We start from the raw sequence: 20,340 nt of genomic DNA, 5'->3' as shown, positions 1-20,340 counted from the left end.
TAGAATTTGGCTTGGGATGACTTGGGCATCCCCAAGCTTAGGCTCTTTCCACTCTTTATTCCATTGTCCATAAGAACATCACCCAAAACTTGAAAACTTCACAACACAAAACTTAAACAGAAACTCGTGATATCATTAGCATAAGAAAACAAACCACCAACTTTTTAGGTACTATAGTAAACTTAATTTCCATTTAGATTGATATTATATTACTGTATTCTCACTTCTCCATGGCTCGTACCCCCTGATACTAACCAGAGTTTCATCAAAATAAGCAATCAACACAACAAAAGTAGAATCTGTCAGAAACAGAACAATCTGTAGCAATCTGTATATTTCCTATACCTCTGCTATCCCAAAAAGTATGACAATTAGGGAAATTTGCATATCAACCAGAAACACAAAGAATCAATTCAAAAGCTCTTTCTGGATAGGAATTAAAAATAATTTAGTGAGCACAAAGTTTCTATCTTTTTCAGCATGATTAAACAACTATCACCAAAACCAATCATAAAGGTTGTACTTGGCACAAACACTAATTAAAACATAAAAAACACAACCATAACAGAATCATGATGGTGTGGACTCAACAAAACAGAAATTAAAAAGCAAAAATAAATTTATTCATTGGGTTGCCTCCCAACAAGCGCATTGTTTAACGCCCTTAGCTAGGCGTAAGGCAATAGATTCAAGTGTTGTCATCTTTAGTGCTCAAACCATAAGTAGCTTTCATAATGGATTCATAAGGCAATTTTATTTTCTTTCTAGGAAAGTGTTCCATGCCCTTCTTTAATGGAAATTTAAATTTAATATTCCCTTCCTTCATATCAATAACAACACCAATAGTCCTAAGGAAAGGTCTACCAAGAATAATGGGACATGTCGGATTGCAATCAATATCAAGCACAATGAAATCTACGGGCACATAGTTCCTATTTTGAATAATAAGAACATCATTGATCCTTCCCATATGTTTCTTAATAGTAGAATCCACAAGATGCAAATTAAGAGAGCACTCACCAATCTCATTGAAACCTAGAACATCACATAAAGATTTTGGAATTGTGGAAACACTAGCACCCAAATCACACAAAGCATGGCATTCATAAGTTTTAATCTTAATTTTTATAGTAGGTTCCCACTCATCATGAAGTTTTCTAGGAATAGATATTTCCAACTCAAGTTTATCTTCAAGAGATTTCATCATAGCATCAACGATATGTTTGGTAAAAGCCTTATTTTGCCTATAAGCATGTGGAGAGTTTAGCATGGATTGCATCAAGGAAATACATTCAATCAAAGAGAAACCATCATAATTAAATTCCTTGAAATCCAAATTAGTAATTTCATCACTATTCAAAGTTTTGATATCCTCTACTCCTCTTTTAGTATTTTTTAGCATCAAGATAAATAGACTCCGAATCATTGCGGTGTCTCTCAACCAAAGTGGATTCACATCCAGCCCCATCATGATTAAGATTGACATTAGAAAACCAGGATTCAATAGGATTCACACCAAGCACTTTAAGATCTTCGTGATTCTCATCACGAGAACACGCCTTTTTAAGCCATTCATGTCTAGCATGAATTTGGGAGGTTCTTTCTTTACTCTCATTCATGGAAACACGCATATCTTTCAAAGTTTCATCCATATTAATATTGCGAGTAACACATCTCAATTGCAAAGCATCAATATCAAGAGACATTCAATCAACAATCCTAGCCAAGTCATCAATTTTAAGATCTTTTTCTTCTATGGAAGCATTGAAAATCTTTTGCGAATTAATAAACTCCTTAATATTACTCTCAAGATCAGTGGGTATTTTCCATGAGCATTGTTGTAGGAATTGCCAAAATTATTAGAGGGATTACCAGGAAAAGGCCTAGGATTAAAGTTATCTCTATAAGCACTGTTGTTACCAAAATTATTCCTACCAAAAAAATTAACATCCAAATTTTCATTGCTATTCTCAATGAAGGAAGATAAGGGCATGTCATTTTGAAAGCGCGTTATATCGGCTAGAGGGGGGGTGAATAGGAAATTTTTAGAATTTCATCACTTAGGAAATTCCATTTGAGGAAATTCCTCACTGATGACTAACTTACAACGGAAACAGTAAAGGATCAGAAGTGCAAAGTTTCACAACAGCAGTTTTTCAGAGTGAAGAATGTGAAAACAAATTGCACAGTGAGCAGGCACGCAAAATACAGATGAGGAATAACTAACGTGAGGAATTTGGGGTTGAGGAAATTCAGAGAAAGTCTTCAGCAAATTCTTCAAACAATCACAGTGAAAGTCATCAACACATAATACGGGGAAAGTAAAGAGTTGAGGAATTAGAACCCGTTTCTTAGTGAAGACAGTCGTTGATGACCCAGTTCCAACTGTTGTGACAGTCGTACATCTGGTTTGGAGCGGCTTGGTATTGAAACAAAAGGACATCCAGTCCCGGGACACACAGTCCCTACCGTATTTTCCTTGAGCTAAGGACACACAGTCCTCGCCCAACACTCGTGGTAAGTCTTCAGGGCAGACTTCCAAACCCTCACAAACTTGGTCACCCGGCGATCCACAATTGACTGCTGGAAAGCTCTAGACCATGACACCTAACCGTCTGGAGGATGCACAGTCCTCAAAGGTAAAAGGCTTCAGTCCCACACAGGAACAACTTCTTCAGTGATGCTCAATCACTAGGTTTGGTTTGTGGTTTCGGTGGGTGGTGTATTTCCTCACTGATGAGTTACTCTCGAAGGCTCTGAGGAATTTGGGTTGCTCTTATGACAAGTGTCAGTTCCTAACGGAGCAGCCAACCAGCTAGTGGTTGTGGGGGGTGGCTATTTATAGCCTGGGAGAATCCCGACATGATTTGACACTAATGCCCTTAAATAATATGACCGTTGGAGTGGATAAGACCAGTGACTTGGCGTGGTTATCCAAACGGTCGGAACCCTCAACTGAGAGAGTCCTCATGTCACTCATATTCTTCACTTGAGGCTTTTGATAGGATTAGGCTTGGGTTGAGCATCATGAGGAAATTCATTCCATAGTGTAACTTCGACCCCCTTTAACAGTACGGTGTTCCTATTACTCAAATGCGAAGAAAATAAAGCAGGAAGTGTAAATCTTCATGCTTCAAATTGTTCAGAATGATTTTCTTCAGGAACCATCGGACTTCTCAATATCAGTATCTTCATGAGGAATATCAATTTCATCGCAGATTCTTCGCGATTCATTTCTTCAGCTTCAGACCAATTTCTTCAACTGAAGACATATAATTTTAGGGGTCGATATTCTTCAAATATATCAAACTCCTCAATGACTTATAGATCCTGTGTACACTCACAAACACATTAGATACTTAACCTATAAGTCTTCAGACCACCGAAATCACTAAGGGGCAGTAGATGCACTTACAATCTCCCCCTTTTTGGTGGTTGATGACAATTAGGTTAAGTCTTCAACAGGGATTAAAAATATGAAGTGTAAATACTCATTTGAGGAATTTGAAAACAAGATTCAGAGAGACTCCCCCTGAAAATGTGCATATCTTGAGGATTTTGCTTTTCACAGCAAATGCACATTGATGATTTATATCATGGAGAACTCCCCCTGAGTCTTGTAAATCATGCATACATATAACATATCATATGAAGAAAATGAAGATGCATGATGGCAAATGGTATCTGAAGAATTCCAGCATGCATGCATTAAAACTTGAGGAATAAGCATGCGAAGAAAAACGTTCAAAAGCATCAGAGTACCATCGGGCTTAAGTTACAACTCATTACACAAAAACTTCAGAAGAGCCAAGAGTTTGTAACTTCAATATAGTTTATAAGCCCCAAAAATATCCCGCTTGAAGACTAACTCTCGAGTTTCTCCCCCTTTGTCATGAAGTGACAAAAAGGGACAAACTGAGGACTAACGCCCATGAAGACTTCATTTCTTGGCGGTTGAGGAAGAATCGTGATGCTTGTTGGGAGTAGTCTTCTTCCTTGGGCCGGTTGCAGTGTCGAGCTGTTCTTCATCAGATTCAGCAGTGCGGAATGAAGAAAAGGAGTTGTCTTCAAGGTCTGGCACTGGAATGGGCCTGAACTTCTTCTTGGGAGGCCACGACCAGTCAAAGTCTCGCTCAAAGTTCATTTCTTGAAGCTCAGTCTGAGTCTTCAGATGTGCAAGTGTAGCCCAGGTGCGATCGAAAACCTCATGCAGATAGTGATGGTTAATCTTCACAGAGTTCTATGTTTCAGTGAGGGTTTTCACAATGCCACCAAACTGGCGTTTGACCCATTTGTGGTTGCGATCCACCTTCTGGTGAAGACTGAGGAGGAGCTCTCTGGTATTCAGCAAGCAAGGAGGAACGGGGCTTGCTGGACGAGTCTCAGTATCGTCCCATGAAGAATAAGCTTCTGGCTCTTTGAACTGGCCATCAAGGGGCCTGCTGCCTTCTTCAGTCACAGATTTTCCTTTTCCTTCAATGGGCTCGAAAGTCTTCTTGTTGACCCGGATAGGAGGCATATAACCCATGTGGTTTTGGAAATCAGCGTGGAAGTTGATGCCTGTCCTTGTCCTGATGAATCTCGTGATCCACGTGGCATATATGTTGTGATCAAAAGGGCACATGGCATTGTCGGCCAAAGTCCTCAAGAACAAATCATGGATATTGATAGGAATACCGTGAATGATGTTGAAGAGGATATTCTTCATGAGGCCTACAACATCTTCTTCATCGTCATGGCCTTTGATCGGTGCGAGCACACTGCAGAGGATTCTGTAGACAGACCGGGGTGTGTACTTGAGCTCATGGACGAGGAAGGTTGTTCTTGAAGATTTTCCTTCAGCCAAAGGCTTCATGAGGACTTCCATCATTCCATTTGGCAGCTCACGCTCACCATAAAGCTTCACAGCCCCATCTGAGGGAATTGGTACGGGTAGTTCTCTGAGGAGTTCAGAAGCAGGAGCCTTGTAGTGAGTGTTTTGTGACATCCAGTCAAACACCCAAGTGTTGATGTCTTCAGGGTTGCCAGATATGTGAAGAGTGGCATAGAACTGAAGAATAAGCTCGCTGTTCCAGTCTGATATGTCTGAGCACATTGGGAGCAAACCTGCATCATGGAGTACACTGAGGACTAGCTCCACGCAAGGTATTGCTTCAAGCTCAACATGAGGAATATGCCTGTGCTGGAATATCTTGTTTCGTCCATGGAGCACAGAGGCATAGTAATTCATCTGAGTCCTTGTCCAAAACTTCAGATGCCTCATTTGAGGCTTGTCATAAGGGTTCTCTCCGATGAAGTACATGCATTCTTCAAAGAAATTTTCTTTCTGAAACTTTGGACGCTTGGAGAATGGCTGACGCTGAATTGGCTGAAGATTTTGCTGAGGAATAGGGGGGAGACAACTATAGCAGTCTCTGGGTTAAGCACAATGAATGCATTGTCTTGGGCGGGTGCATTTTCTTCAGCATTTTCCTCAGGGTGAGGAATTTCAGCAGCTGGTACTTCAGGCTGAGGGGATGGTGCTTGCTCTGCCTGAGCTTCAGGCTGAGGAATTTCTGCTTCTTTCTCAGTTGAAGATGTTGGAACGGCGTGTTCCTCATCTTGAGGAGTCTGCACAGAGTGTTGAATTTCGTCAGCTTGAGGATTTTCAGCTTGTTTTTCTTCAGCTGGCTTTGTGGCAGAGGCAGTTTCATCAGCTGGTGCAGCTGATGCTTGAACATTTTCTGTCTGAGGAATGAGAGGTTGAGGACTGTCGTCTATCTAAATTTCCTCGTCAGTGTGTTTCTCAGGGGCGACATCCTTCATGTCCTCATCTGCCTTCGTAGCTGGGTCATCAATGACGACCATCTCATAGGAAGGGGCGACATTGAGAGGCACCGGGTCCAGAGGAGCAGTTTCTTCAATTTCTTTGAGGCGCTTTGCCTCTGTTTCTTCTACTGCCGAGGAGGCTTTTCTCTTCTTGGCTTCCTTTTCAGCAGCCCTTGTTTTCTTCACGTCTGATGCAGACGGAATTATCTTCTTCACCTTTGAAGCTTTTGGTGAAGGTGTTCTTTCTACAATTTCTTCAGCTGGTATTGAGGAACCAGCTGGAACAGAGTCATCAACCTGCTTTAATGAAGTAGCTGGAACAGGAGCAGTCTCATCAGTGGCAACAAGTTCATCAGTTGGAGTTTCCATGATGATTTCTTTAATGGCCGGTTCATCAACACGGCTCTCTTGGTGTACTTCCTCAGCTTGAGGAGTTTCCTCCTCCTTAGGAGATTCATCTGCTGGCTCCTCAACCAAGGGCTGAGGAGTTGGTGCTGGGGGTGCGATTCTCTTGTTGTAGTCATCAACAGCACTAGTGGCCAGCTTGATGAAATTGCTCTTGAGGTTTTGCGATCTGACAGCTTGGCGTACTTGTCAGTCAATTTTTGCAGCTCTACCTGCGTTGTCACCAGTGCATCAGGAGTCAGTTTGAGGAGATTCTTCCTGAGGAATTTCTCCTTTTTGGTCTTTGCAACTTTGGCCTGTCTGGCCTGCTGTTCTTTCCACTTGGCTTCATTGATGAAAGTGGTCACCATGTGACAGATGCCAGGCGGAAGCTTCCGGTCATCAATAGGAGTGTTTGGGTCCTCATACCAGATATTGATGTAGTCAAGGAGGACTTTGGGATCCATGGCCATAGGAATAGCACTGCGTGATGCTTGAGCTACTCTTTCTTGCTTGTTTCTGATGATGGCTTGCAGGGTTTCATCATCATACTCATCACTTCCCTCTGATGCAGACGGGACTGTGATGATTTTGCTGGGGCTGGGCAGAGGTGCATGTTCAGCAGTTACCAAAGTCTTCGCAGGAGGTGTTGAAGACTTTGTCTCTGAGCTGGTTGCAGCTGGGAGTGAGGAGCTGGAGCTAGCGGTCGTAGGCTTTATGACTTGCTTCTGTACTGGTCTCTCTTGAGGCTTTGGAGGTGGAGCTGAGGATTTTGGTGCTGAGGAGATTGGTACTGATGGTTTTGGCGCTGATGGTTTTGGTGTTGAAGGTTTTGGTGCTGAGGGTTTTGTGACAGAAGCCTGAGCAGACTTCTCTTGAGGCTTTGGAGCCTTTGGCTTTGATGGCACATACTGCATTTGAGGAATTTCTGAGCCTGAGGTTTCTGCAGCTGAGGAATTAGCAACACCTGAGGCAGCAGCTGAGGATTCATTAAATTTCCTCACTGCAGCTTCTGCGTGCTTCCTGAGCTTGGCTAGATGCTTTTCTTTCTCATCTGGATAGTCATCAATGGTCATGAGACTTGAGGGATGTGCTACTTGATGATCCTCAAGTGGGGCCCTTCTGCCAGGAGGCTTCAGAACGAATTTCTTCGCGTATTTGGAAGTCACAAACCTGTACTCCTTCCATTCCTTCGCCCATCGGCGTTCAATCATTTGTAGCCGTATCTTTCTCTTGGCCATTGTCTCATTTTTATCAGGTGTGCAATAGTCCAAGTAAATGTCCTCAGGGATATCAGCAGTTGTGATTTGCTCAAGTTTCTTTCTTCCTTCAATTTTCTTTCTTCCTCCATTTTCTTCAGTTGAGGATTTTGCTGATGATTTTGAACTCTTGAGGATTCTGATGAGCCTTGAAGAGTTTCTTCCAGAAACGCTGCAAATGAGTTAATGTGATGAGAACCGAGAGATTCATCAGCTGACATGTGTGTACCTGTGAACAGAGTATGGTTGCGAGGAATTTGGAGAGGTCATATGCGTTCTCAGATTTGAAGAAAATGGAAAAGTTTGACAGTTTGAGGAATATAACCAGTGGTTGAGGAATTTTCCTAAGCATACTGTTCTTGGGTTCCAGAGTTGTACAAATCCGAAAATTTGCACAATTGAGGAATCTCGTGAAAGTCTTAGATGCTTAGCATAGTTCATCAATGATTGTGGTGATAGGTAGTGTTTGAGGAATCATGTGCGCATCGTATCTTGAGGAAAAACAGATTTCACATAAAAGATGTAAAATTTTAGATCTAATCTGCTGTAAAAATGGGATATATTTACCCTGGAAGGTGCGCACGAAGAACACAGAAAGTTGTGTTGGAGAGGCTCTTCGTTCGAGTGTCCAATGCACCCTAACTTGGCTACAGAGGGCGTCTACGGCGGCGGCGGACGAAGATGGTCCGACTCCGGCGTGGTTCCGGCGACGGAGAAGTCGAGGCAGTAAAGCTCTTCCTCACCGGCGATGAGACTACCAGCGGTGGCGCTAGGGTTCGGTGGAGTGTGCTGTGGCAGGAGAGCGATGAGGCGAAGAAGAGGATGCCGAAGGGGATATGGACATATTTATAGCCAAAAGTTACTGTTAGCGCGAGAATGTCGGACCAATTAGCCCCTGCCTCTACGTCTCCGTAGGACACGTGTAGCTCCCGTACAATACGGTGGAGATAGTGGAGATCGTGGTTATCCGATCGTGGGAAGTGGGGGTTCAGTTACTGTGCCCTTAAAGAAGCAATTTTTTGAAGATTTGAGGATTTTCGTTACAAAATCATCAGCTGACAAGGATGCAGTGAGGATTTTGAACAAAGTTTCAAGTATAACGCATATGAAGAATTGAATAAACTGGATAAGTATAGCATAGAGGGAAAGTAGGGTCCGATCACATTCACTTAGCAGAAACATGAACTTGAAGAAATAGCAATAAGTGAATGCTATTGAGGACTAGAAATCACAGTCTATCTAGTCAAATGAAAGTCATCAAGTGTTTTTGAAATTTTGTAATAAATCATCACAATGAAGAACAATTGTTTTGAAGAAAAACGCATTTTGAGGAAATTGATCTTTTGAAGAAAATCAACATGAGGAATTTCACATTGGGCGGTGGCGTTACCCACCATATAAGAATGTTGATTACAGACGCCGCGTACAATTGTTGTAGGGCCCTAGGAATCAATTTCTTCGTTAATTTCTTCACATTCAGAGTGACATTCTTCATGAGTTGAAGAAAATCGATTCATCATGTGTTGCACATCTAAGTCATCAACTTTGCATAAGTGTTAGGATGTGTGCATGTTTTTTACAAAACATTTGAGGACTCTAAGATATTTAGCTCACACCGCAACTTGCAAAACCTTTTCTCATCCAAGGGCTTAGTGAAGATATCTGCCAGTTGATCATCAGTCTTCACATGGTCGATGAGGATATTGCCCTTGAGGACATGGTACCGATGAAAATGATGACGAATCTGGATGTGCTTGGTCTTCGAGTGCTCTACTGGGTTGTATGCAATCTTGATAGCACTCTCATTGTCATAGTAGAGAGGCACATTCTTCATGTTGATGCCGTAGTCCTTGAGGGTTTGCTTCATCCATAGCAATTGAGCACAGCAAGAACCAGCACCAATGTACTCAGCTTCGGCAGTGGAGAGTGATACGCAGTTCTGCTTGTTTGAGGACCAGCAAACTAGTGAATGGCATATGCCAGAAGTTGACTTGCGATCCACACGGTCACCAGCATAGTCTGAATCAGAATACCCTACTAGATGAAGATTGGAGCCCTTGGCATACCATAATCCTAGTGTTGGTGTGTGAGCTAAGTATCGAAGAATATGTTTCATAGCCTTATGGTGTGATTCCTTCGGTTTTGCTTGAAAACATGCACACATGCAAACACTAAGCATTATGTCTGGCCTAGATGCACATAGATACAATAAGGAGCCAATCATAGAACGGTATACCTGCTGATCGAAATCTTTACCATTTTCATCAGTGCGAGGTGGCCATTGGTAGGCATCGGAGTCTTGGCACCTTTGCATTTGTGCATGTCGAATTTCCTCAGAACATCCTTGAGGTATTTCTCCTGTGATATGAAGATTCCATTACTTTGTTGACGAATTTGAAGACCTAAGAAGAATTTCAGCTCCCCCATCATGGACATCTGATATTCTTCACTAATCATGTAGGCAAATTCATCACTGTATCTTTTGTCAGTACATCCAAATATGATATCATCGACATATATTTGACATACAAATAGCTCATTATCATAGGATTTTGTGAAAAGAGTAGGATCGAGTGAACCAGGTTTGAAGCCTTTCTTCATGACGAATTCCTTCAATGTATCATACCATGCCCGAGGGGCTTGCTTGAGGCCAATAAGAGCCTTTTTGAGTCTGAAGACTTTGTCTGGATTCTTTGGATCCTCAAAACCTGGAGGCTAAGCAACATATACTTCTTCCTCAAGCTTACCATTGAGGAATGCACTTTTCACATCCATTTGATATAAGGTGATGTTATGATGATTAGCATAAGCAAGTAATATTCTAATAGCTTCAAGTCTAGCAACAGGTGCAAAACTTTCATCGAAATCTATTCCTTCAACCTGGGTGTAGCCTTGGGTTACAAGTCGTGCCTTGTTCCTCACCACTTGACCGTCCTCATCTTGCTTGTTTCGGAAAATCCACTTGGTGCCGATGATGTTGTGCTTGCGAGGATCTGGTCGTTTGACGAGCTCCCATACGTCATTCAGCTTGAATTGAAGAAGTTCGTCTTGCATAGCTTGGATCCACTCCGGTTCCAGAAAAGCCTCAGCAACTTTTGAGGGTTCTGTGATGGATACAAAGGAAAAGTGCCCACAAAAGTTAACTAAGTGTGAAGCTTTTGAGCGAGTGAGAGGACCTGGCGCGTTGATGTCGTTGAGGATTTTGTCAAGGTCTACTTCGTTCGCAATCCTCGGATGAGCTGGTTGAGGATTTTGTCTGGGCTGAGGAATTGGTGCTGGTGCAATTTCCTCAGGAGCATCTTCTTGGTTTTTACCAGCGATGGGAATCGTTTCTTCATCAATTTCCTTAGTGGGGACAATGTCTTCAGTAGGCTTGAGCTTTATTGCTTCCTCAGGAGACAGCTTATCTGGATCAGAAGGCAATTGCTCTCTTTGCGAGCCATTAGTTTCATCAAACCGTACATCTACAGTCTCAACAACTTTGTTGTGATAGTTGTGGAAGACTCTGTAAGTGTGCGAGTCCTTTCCATAACCGAGCATAAAACCCTCATGTGCCTTAGGTGCAAATTTTGAGCTATGGTGAGGATCTCTAATCCAGCATTTTGCACCGAAGACTTTGAAATAACTTACATTGGGTTTCTTGTCAGTGAGGAGTTCATATGAGGTTTTCTTGAGGAATTTGTGAAGATATACCCTGTTGAGTTGATTGCTTTAGGCCAAAAGTGACGAGGAGTCTGATATTCTTCAAGCATAGTTCTAGCCATTTCAACCAGAGTCCTGTTCTTCCTTTCGACGACACCATTCTGCTGAGGAATATAAGGAGCAGACAATTCGTGAGTAATACCAAGTTCATCAAGATAATCATCAAGACCAGTGTTTTTGAACTCGGTTCCATTATCACTCCTGATATGTTTGATCTTGATGCCGAAGTTCGTCGAGGCCCTTGAAGAAAATCGTTTGAAGATTTCCTGCACTTCAGTTTTATACACTATGATATGCACCCAAGTATATCTTGAATAATCATCAACTATTACGAAGCCATATAAAGATGCTGCATTGGTTAGTGTGGCATAGTGAGTAGGTCCAAATAGATCCATATGAAGCAATTCGAATGGACGTGTAGTGGTCATGATAGTCTTAGAGGGATGCTTGGATCTGGTCATTTTCCCAGATTCACAAGCACCGCAGAGATGATCCTTGAGGAATTTTACTGATTCGATGCCGATGACATGCTTCTTCTTCGCGAGCGTATGCAAATTCCTCATGCCTGCATGACCTAGTCTTCGGTGCCACAGCCATCCTTCTGAGGTTTTTGCTAGTAAGCAAGTGGCTGGTTGAGGACCTGTAGAGAAATCAACAATGTACAAATCCCCTCTTCTTACACCTTCGAAGACTTTGGATCTGTCAGATTCCATGATGACTACACATCTGTATCTACCAAAGATGACAATCATATCTAGATCACAAAGCATCGAGACTGACATAAGGTTAAAACCTAGGGATTCAACAAGCATCACTTTGTCCATATGTCTATCCTAGGAAATAGCCACTTTGCCAAGTCCCAATACCTTGCTTTTACCTTTGTCAGCATATGTGATTTGCTTCAGAGGTGATGGAGTTAGTGGCATATTCATCAGTAGGCTTTTATCACCAGTCATGTGATGTGTGGAGCCACTATCAAGAACCCACTCAGTATTCTTGGGTTTGTCATCCTGCAGATGAATTAGTACAGCTTACCATCTCATATGCTTCAGATTTGAAGAATATGACACTAATTTCATCAGATCATTAATTTCATCATAACAGAAATGTAAGGACGAGTGATATATTTCTATTTCATCAATTTTTAGCTTGCGTCCTATCAAGCATTTCCTGAGGTCTCCAGCAAATTCTTTACATGATGATTTTCATCTGGAGACCTGTCCTCCAGAAGTGATTAGTTTGATTTCTTCACCACCCACATCTGAAGGGGTGGCAAAGCGTTCATCATCCTGCGAGCACCATATGAGAAAGGTGGCATTGAGGCCAATGCACTTCTCTTAACAGTAGGGGGATTAAAGTACTCATATGAATATGCAGAGAACTGGTTTGAGGATTTATGAACATAATGATTTGAGGAGTAACACTCATATTCATATTCCTTGTAGTTTCCCTGCATGTTAGACGCATTAGCACGGGTACGAGCATAGTTTTGACCAGTTGAGGATTTTGATCCTCTTGAAGACTTTGGTCCTCCTGAGGAATTTGATCTGGGGTTCAGATTCTTCAGTGGTGGTGTCATGAGGACATTCACCTGAAGATTTTCAAGACAACTTTTGGGAACCCAGATTTTCCTCAGAGGAGGGCCATTCCTGCAGTTAGTTCCAACATATTGAGCAAATACTTCACGAGATTGATTTTTGAACAGTTTATAGTTGGAGTCAAATGACTCATCTGAGGAATAGGATAATTCACATGAAAAACTAGTTAGATTAGATGGATCAAAAGGAGGCACAGTAGCAGCAACCCATGAGGTTTTGGGATACTCCTCAGGTTTCCAATAAGATCCATCAGCATTTAATTTCCTCTCAAAGGCAATTCCTTCTTTCCTCGGGTTCCTGTTCAAGATCTGCTTTTTGAGCACATCACAAAGGGTTTGATGTCCTTTGAGGCTTTTGTACATGCCTGTCATGTACAATTCCTTCAACCCTGCATTTTCATCAGTAACATTTGTGTTTTCCTCAAGTGAGGAAATAGACACAGCAGATGCAGCTGAAGAATTTGTAGCAATAGTAGCATTTGATGATTCTGGTGAGGAATTAGCAGTTTCACGTTCAATGCATTTAAGACATGGACGAATGAAATAAACTTGACCAGCGCTAATCTGTTGAGCTAGTAATGAATCATTTTCCATGTGAAGATCATCATGAGACATCCTCAGCTTCTCAAGATCAAGCTTCCTTTGAAGAAATTCATAGGAAAGCTTCTCATGATCAGTGAGGAGTGTATCATAACGATCCTGAAGATTATCAAATCTAGACTGAAGACTTTTCACATCTTCAGTGAGGATTTGGGTAAGATTCATTTCATCATTCAACAGATCATCACTTTTATCTAGCAGTTTCTGAAGCTTTTCCAGAGCAGTTTGTTGTTTAGTAGCAATGATAGCAAGTTTACTGTAACTGGGTTTCTTATAATTATCAGGTTCACAGTCACTTGAATCAGAGGAGGAGGCATTATTTGGTACCTTTGAACCCTTTGCCATGAAGCAATAGGTTGGAGGGAAGTCATCAGCATAGTCATCAGTATGGATGGTGCAATCATTTTCTTCAAGATTGAAGATTGACTTGCTGACAAAAGTGGTTGCCAGTGCAAGACTAGCCTGTCCGGATTCTGAGTCTTCATCAGAACCCTCTTCTTCATCACATTCCTCTGATTCTACCTCGGAGTCCATTTCCTTGCCAATAAGTGCCCGAGCCTTTCTGAAACTAGTCTTCTTGTGCGATGAGGGCTTTGAAGATGAGGATTTTGAAGATTTCTTCTTCTTCTTCGAGTCATCAGAACTGTCATCCTTGTATTTCTTCTTCTTTGATTCCTTTGCCCAACGAGGACAATCAGCAATGTAATGACCTGATTTCTTGCACTTGTGACAGGTTCGTTTCTTGTAGTCCTCAGATGAAGATTCTGATTTCCTCATGTCTCTTCTTGAAGATTTACCGAACTGACCACGTCGTGTAAATCTCTGGAATTTCCTAACGAGCATTGCAAGCTCATGTCCAAATTCTTCAGGGTCACAAATGTTGTCATCTGTGTCTTCGTCTTCAGATGAGGAAATTGCTCTAGCCTTCAGTGCACGTGGTCTGGAATAGCTTGGTCCATATAGATCTCTCTTTTCTTCTAGCTGGAATTCATGAGTATTTAGCCTTTCTAGTATATCAGCTGGATCAAGCATCTTGTAATCTGGTCTTTCTTGAATCATCAGAACTAAAGTATCAAATGAAGAATCCAGAGATCTCAGCAGTTTCTTCACAACTTCGTGATCAGTGATGTCTCGAGCTCCCAGTGCTTGCAGTTCATTTGATATGTTAGTGAGGCAATCAAAAGTGTCTTGGCAGCTTTCATTTTCTTGTCTCTTGAAGCGATTGAAGAGATTGCGAAGAATATCAATACGAGAGTCACGCTGGGTTGATACTCCTTCATTTACCTTGCACAGTCTCTCCCGGATCAGTGTTGCAGAGCCCAAAGCACTTACTCTTCCAAACTGGCCTGGGCTCAGATGGCCACAGATGATGTTCTTCGCTTGAGAATCGAGTTGCTTGAATTTCTTCACATCAGCCGCAGTGACACTGGCAGAGATGATGGGGACACCATTTTCCACAATATACCAGAGATCATTATCAATAGCTTGTAGATGCATTTGCATTTTGTTCTTCCAGAAGGGAAAGTTCTTTCCTTCGTAGGTATAGGACATGCTGCAGTCACCTTAAACATGCCTGCAGTCGACATAACTAAAACTCCAGGTGGTTAAACCAAAATCACACAGAACAAGGGAGTACCTTGCTCTGATACCAATTGGAAGTGCGTTATATCGACTAGAGGGGGGTGAATAGGAGATTTTTAGAATTTCATCACTGAGGAAATTCCTTTTGAGGAAATTCCTCACTGATGACTAACTTACAGCGGAAACAGTAAAGGATCAGAAGTGCAAGGTTTCACAACAACAGTTTTTCAGAGTGAAGAATGTGAAAACAGATTGCACAGTGAGCAGGCACGCAGAATACAGATGAGGAATAACTAAAATGAATAATTGGGGGTTGAGGAAATTCAGGGAAAGTCTTCAGCAAATTCTTCAAACAGTCACAGTGAAAGTCATCAACACATAATACGGGGAAAGTAAAGAGTTGAGGAATTAGAACCCGTTTCTCAGTGAAGACAGTCGTTGATGATCCAGTTCCAACTGTTGTGACATTCGTACATCTGGTTTGGAGCGGCTTGGTATTTTAACCAAAGGACACCCAGTCCCGGGACACACAGTCCCTACCGTATTCTCCTTGAGCTAAGGACACACAGTCCTCGCCCAACACTCGTGGTAAGTTTTCAGGGCAAACTTCCAAACCCTCACAAACTTGGTCACCCGGCGATCCACAATTGACTGCTGGAAAGCTCTAGACCATGACGCCTAACCGTCTGGAGGATGCACAGTCCTCAAAGGTAAAAGGCTTCAGTCCCACACAGGAACAACTTCTTAAGTGATGCTCAATCACTAGGTTTGCTTTCTGGTTTCGGTGGGTGGTGTATTTCCTCACTAAAGAATTACTCTCGAAGGCTCTGAGGAACTTGGGTTGCTCTTATGACAAGTGCCAGTTTCTAACGGAGCAGCCAACCAGCTAGTGGTTGTGGGGGGTGGCTATTTATAGCCTGGGAGCATCCCGACATGATTTGACCCTAATGCCCTTAAATAATATGACCGTTGGAGTGGATAAGACTAGTGACTTGGCGTGGTTATCGAAATGGTCGGAACCCTCAACTGAGAGAGTCCTCATGTCACTCATATTCTTCACTTGAGGCTTTTGATAGGATTAGGCTTGGGTTGAGCATCATGAGGAAATTCATTCCATAGTGTAACTTCAACCCCCCTTTAACAGTACGGTGTTTCTATTACTCAAATGCGAAGAAAGTAAAGGAGAAAGTGTATCTTCATGCTTCAAATTCTCCAGAATGATTTTCTTCAGGAACCGCCAGACTTCTCAATATCAGTATCTTCATGAGGAATATCAATTTCATCGCAGATTCTTCGCGATTCATTTCTTCAGCTTCAGACCAATTTCTTCAACTGAAGACATATAATTTTAGGGGTCGATATTCTTCAAATATATCAAACTCCACAATGACTTATAGATCCTGTGTACACTCACAAACTCATTAGATACTTAACCTATAAGTCTTCAAACCACCAAAATCACTAAGGGGCACTAGATGCACTTACACATTTGGATCTAGAGGAGCACTTTTACTAGCAAACAACTTTATTAACTCATCCATCTTAGCACTCAAAGAGTTAATTTCTTCTATAGCATGCACTTTTTTACTAGTAGGTGACCTTTCAGTGTGCCATTGAGAATAATTTGTCATGATATTATCTAGGAGTTTTGTATCTTCTCCTAGTGTGATTTCCATAAAAGTTCCACCACAGGCGGAATCCAAGATATTTCTCGAAGCAAAATTCAAACCAGCATAGAAAATTTGTATAATCATCCAAAGATTTAGGCCATGAGCGGGACAATTTCTAAGCATCAATTTAATTCTCTCCCAAGATTGTGCAACATGTTCATGATCTAGTTGCTTAAAATTCATGATATCATTACGGAGAGAGATAATATTAGCAGGTGGAAAATACTTGGAACTAAAGGCATCTTTACACTTGTTCCATGAATCAATACTATTTTTGGGTAAAGATGAAAACCAAGTTTTTGCTCGATCTCGTAATGAGAATGGAAATAGCTTCAATTTAATCATATCATTATCCACATCTTTCTTCTTTTGCATATCTCATAACTCAATAAAGGTATTAAGATGGGATGCAGCATCTTCACTAGGAAGGCCGGAAAATTGCTCTTTCGTAACAAGATTCAACAAGGCAACATTAATTTCATATGAATCCGCACTAGTGGCGGGAGAAATTGGAGTACTAATAAAATGATTGTTATTAGTATTAGAGAAGTCACGCAATTTAGTGTTTTAAGACATGGTGACTTAGCAAGCAGACAAGCACACAAGCAAACAGAATGCAAGCGCAAGAAAGGGCGAATGAAAAAGGCAAATAAAGAAAGGCAAATATTTTTGTAAATTTTGTTTTAGAAGTGGGGGATAGGAAAACGAGAGGCAAATGGAAAAAATGTAAATGCAAGAGATGAGTTTGCGATAGGTACTTGGTAGATATGCTTGACTTGAATACTCCCCGGCAACGGCGCCAGAAATTCTTCCTCCTACTTCTTGAGCTTGCGTTGGTCTTTCCCTTGAAGAGGAAAGGGTGATGCAGCAAAGTAGAGATAAGTATTTCCCTCAGTTTGAGAACCAAGGTATCAATCTAGTAGGAGTATCAAGATGAGGCACCAAGGCATGTGCGCAAAGACAAACAAACTTGCACCCAACGCGATAAAGGGGTTGTCAATCCCTTTACGATTACTTGCAAGGTGAGATCTGATAGTGATAATAGGTAAATATAAATAAATAAATAAATAAATAAATAAAAGTGCAGCAAGGTATTTTTGTATGTAGATCTGAATATATAATGTGTAAAATAGACCCGGGGGCCATAGTGTTCACTAGAGACTTCTCTCATGATAGCAAGTATTACGGTGGGTGAACGAATTACTGTCGAGCAATTGATAGAATCGCGAAAAGTCATGACGATATCTAAGGCAATGATCATACATATAGGCATCACGTCCGAGACAGGTTGACCGATACTTTCTGCATCTACTACTATTACTCCACACGTCGACCGCTATCGAGCATGCATCTAGTGTATTAAGTTCATAACAAACAGAGTAACGCCTTAAGCAAGATGACATGATGTAGAGGGATAAATTCATGCAATATGATATAAATCCCATCTTTTTACCCTTGATGGCAACAACAAGATGCGTGCCTCGCTACCCCTTCTATCACTAGGTGAGTACACCGCACGGTATGAACCCAAAACCAAGCACTTCTCCCATTGCAAGAATTATAGATCAAGTTGGCCAAACGAAACCCATAACTCGAAGAGAATTACAAGGATACGAAATCATGCATATAAGAAATCAGAGGAGACTCAAATAATATTCATAGATAATCTGATCATAAATCCACAATTCACCGGATCTCGACAAACACACCGCAAAAGAAAGTTACATCGGATAGATCTCCATGAAGATCATGGAGAACTTTGCATTTAAGATCCAAGAGAGAGAAGAAGCCATCTAGCTACTAGCTATGCACCCGAAGGTCTGTGATACGTCTCCGTCATATCTACTTTTCCAAACTCTTTTTCCCTTGTTTTGGACTCTAATTTGCATGATTTGAATGGAACTAACCCGGACTAACGCTGTTTTGAGCAGAATTGACATGGTGTTGTTTTTGCGCAGAAATAAAAGTTCTTGGAATGACCTGGAAATTTACGAGGATATTTTGTGGAATATATAAAAAATACTGGTGCAAGAATCAACCGGAGGAGTGGAACGAGGAGCCCACAAGCCCATGAGGCGCGGGCCCCCTGGCCGCGCCTAGCGGGCTTGTGGGGTCCTCAGCGCTCCGCCGCCTCCAACTCCAGCTCTATTTAGTTCCTTTCGCCCGGAAAAAAACAAGGAGAAGAGTTCATCGCGTTTTACGATACGGAGGCGCCACCACCACCTGTTCTTCCTTTGGAGGGCAGATCTGGAGTCCTTTCTGGGCTTCGGAGAGGGGAGATCGTCGCCATCGTCATCACCAACCTTCCTTTCTTGCCAATTCTATGATGCTCTTCACCGTTCGTGAGTAATCTCATCGTAGGCTTACTGGACAGTGATGGGTTGGATGAGATCTATCATGTAATCGAGTTAGTTTTGATGGGGATTGATCCCTAGTATCCACTATGTTCTGAGATTGATGTTGCTACTACTTTGCCATGCTTAATGCTTGTCACCAGGGCCCGAGTGCCATGATTTCATATCTGAACCTATTATGTTCTCATCAATATATGTGTATTCTTGATCCTATCTTGCAAGTTGTAGTCACCTATTATGTGTTATGACCCGGCAACCCCGGAGTGACAATAGCCGGAACCACTCCCGGAGATGACTATAGTATGAGGTGTTCATGTATTCACTAAGTGCTAATGCTTTGTTCCGGTTCTCTATTAAAAGGAGAACCTCAATATCCCGTAGTTTCCATTAGGACCCCGCTACCACGGGAGGGATGGACAATAGATGTCATGCAAGTTCTTTTCCCTAAGCACGTACGACTATATACGGAATGCATGCCTACATTACATTGACGGATTGAAGCTAGTTACATATCTCCCCATGTTATAACTGTTGCATGATGAATGTCATCCGGCATAACTATCCATCATCGATCCAATGCCTACGAGCTTTTCCTACTGGTCCTTGCTACGCTACTTTGCCGCTACTACTGTCACTGCTGCTACTGTTACTCTGTCGCTACTGTTGTCACTGCTGCTACTGTTACCGCTACTGCTGTCACTACTACTACTGTTACCATTGCTACTGTTGCTATCACACAACTTTGCTACTGATACTTTGCTGCATATACTAAGTCTTTCAGGTGTGGTTGAATTGACAACTCAACTGCTAATACTCGAGAATATTCTTTGGCTTCCCCTCGCGTCGAATCAACAAATTTGGGTTGAATACTCTACCCTCAAAAACTGTTGCGTTCCCCTATACTTGTGGGTTATCAAGACAATTTTCTGGCGCCGTTGCGAGGGAGGCATAGCACTATTCTCTGAGTCACTTGGGATTTACGTCTGCTGATTACTATGAGGAATCCAAGAGATCCAAAAACTAAAGTCTTGCCCTCAACTACGAGGACAGGTAGGGAACTGCCATCTAGCTCTGCACTTGATTCAGCTTCAGTTATGAGTAAGTTTGCGACACCACCTCCTGCTAGAATTTTTGATGTGTCGCCTGTGCTTGATGATGGTACTTCTGCTATCCATGATGATTGTGATGATGCTTTTCTTGATACTGCTTTGCCACTAGGTGCATTCCTTGATGCACAAATTGCTAGAGTTGCTCCTGAATGTGATGATGCTTCTGAAACTGCTGAGATTATTAAAGTAGAACCTGATGTTTCACCTGTTAGAAGTAGCTCTCCTAGATATGAATTGCCTGATATACCTGAGGGTTACGTTATGGAGGGAGAGATA

Source organism: Hordeum vulgare, chromosome 2H (genome assembly GCF_904849725.1).
Source record: "Hordeum vulgare subsp. vulgare chromosome 2H, MorexV3_pseudomolecules_assembly, whole genome shotgun sequence".
In the NCBI taxonomy this organism is placed as follows: domain Eukaryota; kingdom Viridiplantae; phylum Streptophyta; class Magnoliopsida; order Poales; family Poaceae; genus Hordeum; species Hordeum vulgare.
This window is presented reverse-complemented; position numbering follows the sequence as displayed.